We start from the raw sequence: 6,907 nt of genomic DNA, 5'->3' as shown, positions 1-6,907 counted from the left end.
TTCAGTATCATTATCAATTCAGAAACAACGTTAGGGGTACAGGTAGCCTCGGAAATCGATGGCGCCAAGTTAACAGCAACAGGTAGAGAATTCAAAATTTATCTGTCTGTGTGTGTGTGTGTGTGTAGTAGCACCTGGAAACATTCAAAATCTAACTCCATCTAGTAGGTATACAAACAAACACATAAAGTTTTCACAGTATACCCGTGTATGTGTCACGTATGAGAGAATTATAGATCCGGGAATCGACGTCACGTATACACAACATACATCTAGATACAGAAAATTTACATTACAGCTTGGGTGTATGCTGCACAGGTGTGTGAGTGTGTGTGTGTGTTGTCTAGTCATACAGGAAGTGTAAATAAATATATATAAGCTGTGGCGTTTGTTTGGTGCTCAGAGAGAGAGAGAGAGAGAGAGAGAGAGAGAGAGAGAGAGAGAGAGAGAGAGAGAGAGAGAGAGAGAGAGAGAGAGAGAGAGAGAGAGAGAGAGAGAGAGAGAGAGAGAGAGAGAGAGAGAGAGAGAGAGAGAGAGAGAGAGAGAGAGAGAGAGAGAGAGAGAGAGAGAGAGAGAGAGAGAGAGAGAGAGAGAGAGAGAGAGAGAGAGAGAGAGAGAGAGAGAGAGAGAGAGAGAGAGAGAGACAGAGACAGAGAGAGAGAGAGAGAGAGAGAGAGAGAGAGAGAGACAGAGAGAGAGAGAGAGAGAGAGAGAGAGAGAGAGAGAGAGAGAGAGAGAGAGAGAGAGAGAGAGAGAGAGAGAGACTCACATCACGGGTAAATGCTGTTTAAACTCGTTTCTAGTAACCAGAAAATCCTTGAGAGGCCGTACGAACTAAGGAAGAGGAGGAACAACTTGATAAGGAATGAGAACGAGGTGTAGAGGAGGAAGAGAAGAACGGAATAGGAAGGAAGAGGAAGAGGAAAAGAGAAAAACAAGGAATATTATATGAAAGGATGATGAATAGGACGGGAGGAAAGAAGAGTGGAAAAGATAGGGGATGAGGAGGAAAATAGGGAGAACGATAAGGAGGAAGATGGAGAAGGGGAGGGAAAGAGAAGAAGGTGAAAGAGGAAGAGGAGGAGGATTAAAGAGGAGAGGCTGCTGTGGTCAAGGTAAGAAAAAAAATACGTATCGAAAATTTTATTGAAATAAAGTTTAGGAATTTACAAAGTCTATAAATATTAAAATAAATTGACATGATGTAATTTATTTGACACATTCCCCATATTTTTGCTTATATATAATGTATGTCGCTATAAATATACTGTGAATCTGTACCTTGTATGTGTGCAATATTTTGTACTGTATATGTATACCGTATATGGACTGAAAATATATAACCGTTTGAGAATGTACATATTAATACCCGTGAGTGTTTATATACATATCAATACATTTCTATATACTGAATATACAGTATATACATCTAGGATAAAGAACAAACCAAACAAATGAACATAAGTGAAAAGATTGCAAATAAATAAACAAACTGAAGAACCTGAGTGAACAAACAAATAACTCGACGTATTCAAGAAAAATATAATAATAGGGCCTAAAACATAAGTCATCCCTTAACAAGAACGGTCAATATTTTACCACCAATACAGGAACTAATAATAAATGTAAACCTGGACACCGAGAACTAATTATTCAAATACATCTCGACTCAGTAACTAATATTTTAAATATACCTGTATCTGGGACCCTGGTACATGTGAAATACTGTAGTTCCTGCTTGTATGAATACCAGGAGGGAGGCTGCAACGGTAACCGACAACCTCAATTATTAACTACCGGTTAATTGAAAACTGGATAACTCGGGTCTCAGATAATCACGTCCCTAGATAATTAAAGAATTCAATTGACTGGAGAATTAGGATCATCTGAATATTAGCCCTAATTCATTTCAACTTTATTAACCACTTTAATGTTAACCTAACCTAATTTAACTACCAACACAAGGTAGCGTTAGTGTGTTCAATGATCATGTAAAATAAACTGGGGCTAAGCTTTACGTAATCCTAGAAACATATCATCGTATTCTCGTACAGCAGCTGTGAGATGTGGTGATATCCTACCGTACTGAAGTTAACAAAGTCACATTACCTGTATGCAGTATCTTCAGGGCGGCGCATTATGCCAGTGTCAAGAAGTGAAGGCGAATTTTTTCAAAACTTAAATTAGATTTTCTGGGCCGAGGGAACTAAAGGTGTAATGCATCGAAGGTGAACTGTAAAAAATAAGTTTAGTAAAATATTCAGAAGTTTTCATAAACCATAAGTGAAAAGAACCAAAGTTTAATTATATCAAAGGTTAAATATACATGACCTCGACTCAGCAGTGAGAAGAACTAGTGTTAATTTTTATTTAAATTATATTGACGACCAAGTGAACTGAGAAAAATACACTAAAGTTCATTAAAATTAAAATTTAATAATCTTAATCTCGAAGACTAACAGTGAAAAGTACGGCACTAAAGTGAAATTTTATTTAGATATAAAAAGTTCATTTGGCTTCAGGATGTGGCAATGATATATAAAAAAGGTATTGACAATATGTATAAAATGTTGAGGTTAAATTTGGTGCTATTAACCTGTATGGAATTGAAATGTACAGTATACAGGTATATATTTCATACGATATTTGATCATCACATAATAATTCTCACTTCGATTTTGAACTCTGACTTTGACCTACAGTATTGGCTGAAAAGAAAAAGAAATCAGTGTTCCCTTGGCTGGCAACCAACTCCTCTGCTATGGAGGAGGTGGAGAAAGAAAGAGTTGAGGTATAAAGAGGGAGGGAGAGAGGGAAGATATGGGATGGGAAACATGATGAATGAAAGAGTGAAAAGAAGATAGGCTGGAGGGATGGCTGTAGATGAAGAAAGGAATGGAAGGGAATATGAAAAGCTGGAGGGGAGGAAGAAAGTGGAAAGAGAGGGATAGTGAAGGAAATAAGTAGGACAATGGATGATGAAAGAAAAAAAAAGAAAGGACAGGAGGAAGGTGAGGCAGGAAGAAACTGAGAGAGGCCTGTCGAGGGATATGACAAAATACACCAGCTTATTTCTCCTGGGGGGGGGGAGGGGTTAGGTTAGGTTAGAATAGCATTGAGGTGTATAATCTTCAGGTGATATAAGCTCAGTGGGCTAATCTTCAGGTGGTCCCTAATATTTCTACAAACCATTCTTATTCCATTCCCAACTAAACGACTATAATGAAGTTCATTATCATCAACTCAAGTGTAAGGAAAATATAAGTTCCTACACACACACACATTGTGTACTTGATGGCTGTTCATTTTGTTTACTAAGTTGACTGGTCACTAAGGCCTCCTAATCCACCCACACATAGTGTGAGGGTGTTTCCTTAACTAACAATGTTAGATGGGGTTGTCACTTTGGATAGGTGACTGTCTAACCAAGAAAAACCACGCCAGTCTCTCAAGAGACACACCAATCGGGAACTGTGACACCGTGAGGTGTCATTGTTCACTTCCCCCAGCACTGAGGTCTGATGGAGGCCACTTCCAGCACCCCTGCTAAGGGGTTAGGTAAACCCCTAGCTGCTGATGCTAACTATCAAGGAATTAGCTCATGTTCGGCAATTCTCCAACATACCAGGTAAAGACTTGCCTGTATAAATATGTACTGTATATTTAAATACATATAAATAAGAAAAATATCAACCCATGCACAAAAGCATCAAACAATGACACCCTCAACACTTATGATGTTCACTGTCTATCAGAAAGGCTCGTCAAGGTCGGTGCTGGTGGTGGAGGAGTCACAGAGGACGCCACTTGCTCCCTCACTCCCCCCAAATTGAGGCACCATGAGGGAGGGACGGATATTATTTTCACCATAATACTCCACTCAGCATTCTAATACCCCCTTAAAGATGCCAGATATATCATTAACAACCTCAGGTGAATAATACCTTTGTCACGGTTTGTAATATGCCATTAATTGTATCTTTTGTTAAGGTTCTCTCTCTATTTCTCCACATATATCTCTCTATTTGTACTCCACAGTTTTTGACGACTTTTCACGCCTTTTACCGAGTACTGTAAGGTGAGCTGAAACAAGAGAAGACTCACGTACACATTCTCCCTTCACTCGATGTCTAGTGCAATGATAATTATGAGCTTCGCTATTACTTTAACTACGTATAAAATCCTTTCAAGTGATAATCAGTTCTACCCTCAGTACTTTCCCAGCACAAGAAAGACATAAACAAGTGCTACCTAAATGATAATATTATATATTTGTATCTAAATAGTGTAATAGTATTTACAGATATATCCAGATACCTTTAGTAATAGAGTATTTGAATAAGAGTACAGTATTTATAATATTTGTATCTGAGTAATAATATTTATAGTACTAATATGTTATAATAATTAAAACTATAAGAATAATGTACAGTAATAGTAATCATCACAATTATCACTCATATTGCAATACTGTTCTGTGCTGTACGGTAAATAACATACGCAACTTTCTCAATAAAAATCACCAAAAATAATAACGCAAATCACTGCAGACAGCAAGGTAGTTTATAGGAACACTTCAGTTAAGACTATTGTCTAATAATGACCCAACAAGAGTTAATAATGACAATAGTTTCATAATGTATAGTGTCTTTTCTGCTACAATTAACAAGATAATGACTTAGTACTAAACCACACACACACACACACACACATAAATAAATATAATATACGAAATAAAATCATATACAATAGTGTACAACAAGATTCTGCAACACAAAATATTTTCCTAGTGCATAAAATACTGTTTCATTGTATAAAACTACATATATAAAACATTATTATGATATAAATAAATTTATCCACACACACACACACACACACACACACACACACACACATAAACCACATAAACCAATAAAAAATGTCTATTATAGTAAAGCATTAAACAGAGCTGCTCTACAGTATATAGATCATTATTCCTCAATATTAACTCTAAAACACCATTCAGCAATCTTACTTCCTGACATATTGCTCCTGGAGGGATAAACTTGTAATCATTAAATACGTACAACAGTAGAAAGCAACTCAACCCTCATGATTGTACCTCCATATCGAGCAATCCCCCCATCGTCCTTGGCCCCTGACCCCCAACCTAGAAAATCTGGCACGGTTGTGGTGTAAATGTGTGATAAAGATCTCGAGGACCTACACCCCACTGCTGATGCTCGACTTCGTGTATTTCCTTCCTCACTATTACTTTTTTGCTTGATAGTTATGGCATTTTCTTTTTACCGTATATATGGTCAAGAGAAAGGTGAAAACCCATTACTAAAATTTATATGAAATAGTAAAACTCTAATAAATGGCTATGGTGAGAGAAAATATACGAATAAATAAAATTAAAATAAGGTTGAAAGCACATAAAAATACTCTTACACACAAGCCATTTCGTCTCATGGTGCGGATGAACGGACAAAGCTGATCCCCTGATTCTTGGCATTCAGCAGCTAGTGGGTTACCCCATCCCCTTGATAGGATGTTAGGGTCCCCCATGGGTCGATCCACCATTGGGTAGCGTACCCAACAGAGTACAGCATCATTTTTTTAATTTTTATATTTTTATTTACCTCGTCCCGTACAAGAATGTTAATGGTCATGGGTAACGCAATCGAGTGCTAACAATACTTTTATGCCACGTACCATTAACCTGTCTTCGCCCCCTTGTGTACCATCTTATAACTAAAATCTCAGCTTAAAGTTGTAAAACAAGACTATTACGGCTAACACAGCGTACAATGTGGGTAGCACTCATGCCCTACCGGTTGTGAACCACTGAAAAAGAAAACAGGATCTAGGATATGCTTTTAAGGCCTTTCGTGTACCTTGGACTGAGTGTTGGTTATGAGAGGGTTGACCATGACCTGCCATGTAGCGTCCACATTTATGGGTGTGTGTCCAAGGCAGGTACCCAGCCCTCCAGTCTGGCAGGAAATTGAACCCGAGACCCTTTGCTTGCGAGGAGAAAATCTTTATTAGTATTGAGTTACCGAGTTATAATAATAATCATAATAATAATAATAATAATTTCTCCTGAATAAACACTCAACAATACACGAAATTCTCAGTCATTTCTCCCACTTCTATTCCCTTCATTCCATCCATTCTTCTTCCCCTAATTATCTTTCCCCTTATCCTACATTCATAAAAATAAGACCCTGAAAAATGATCTTCAGTGTTCCTGAGTTTCGAAATCTTACGAAAAAAAAAAGACGGAATCGATGAATCATGTTGTTCCTGTGGAGTTGTCAGCAATGTGTATCGGATGGCACTGGCGGGTTATGCTGTCACTACGTCTGGGTTGTGTGAGAGGATAATGTAGTCGTGGGTCTAAGGATGATTCAAGTCAAAAATTCATAATCATTCCTCCTATTTGGCATCGCAAGTCTCTAACGGAGTAAAGCTTAGAGATCCACGATGCTTAATAGGATAAATGGGTATTGAGAGCCTACTGACTTTATAATATATTTGCGGTAATTGGTACGCCTCACACTCACTGGGTTGAAGGTCCGACATCAATTCACGAAATCATTCAACATAATTTCACAAATAAGGGTTCATCATATCAAAAGAGCATAAAGGGACAATTGCCAGGGCCTTAATTGGTAGTGTACCTATCAACAAGGGTTTTTATCGACGGTAATTAACACAGGTATTGGCTCTCCAAACAAGGTCACAGAAGGTAATTAATGCCTTTAAAAGCAGGTTTGTATTGATATATAAACGGCTTACTGTAGTTTTTAATACTGTATTCTACTTCATGACAAAAATATTGAATCAAATTGTTTAAACATGAAGAGTAAAGTCTATACGCCTGCTTGTTCATATACTGGCTACAGGTACAGTACTG

At 37.6% G+C, this 6,907-nt stretch overlaps 1 long non-coding RNA gene across 1 annotated transcript in view; it reads right to left on the bottom strand.

The window, feature by feature from the left end:
• Window positions 1–2,012: 2,012 nt before the first annotated feature.
• Window positions 2,013–6,907, bottom strand: part of LOC121861636 — a 66,313-nt gene continuing 61,418 nt past the window's right edge. Inside the window, exons 8-9 of the long non-coding RNA XR_006088052.1 lie at window positions 5,883–6,011; window positions 2,013–2,233 (exon numbers count right to left, since the gene is read on the bottom strand). This is a non-coding gene — a long non-coding RNA (uncharacterized LOC121861636). The remainder of the gene's footprint in view (window positions 2,234–5,882; window positions 6,012–6,907) is intronic.

The sequence above is a fragment of the Homarus americanus genome, unplaced genomic scaffold (assembly GCF_018991925.1).
Source record: "Homarus americanus isolate GMGI-L3 unplaced genomic scaffold, GMGI_Hamer_2.0 scaffold9847, whole genome shotgun sequence".
NCBI classification, from domain to species: Eukaryota; Metazoa; Arthropoda; class Malacostraca; order Decapoda; family Nephropidae; genus Homarus; species Homarus americanus.
The sequence above is the reverse complement of the archived record's forward strand: the minus strand, read 5'-3'. Positions and strand labels throughout refer to the sequence as shown.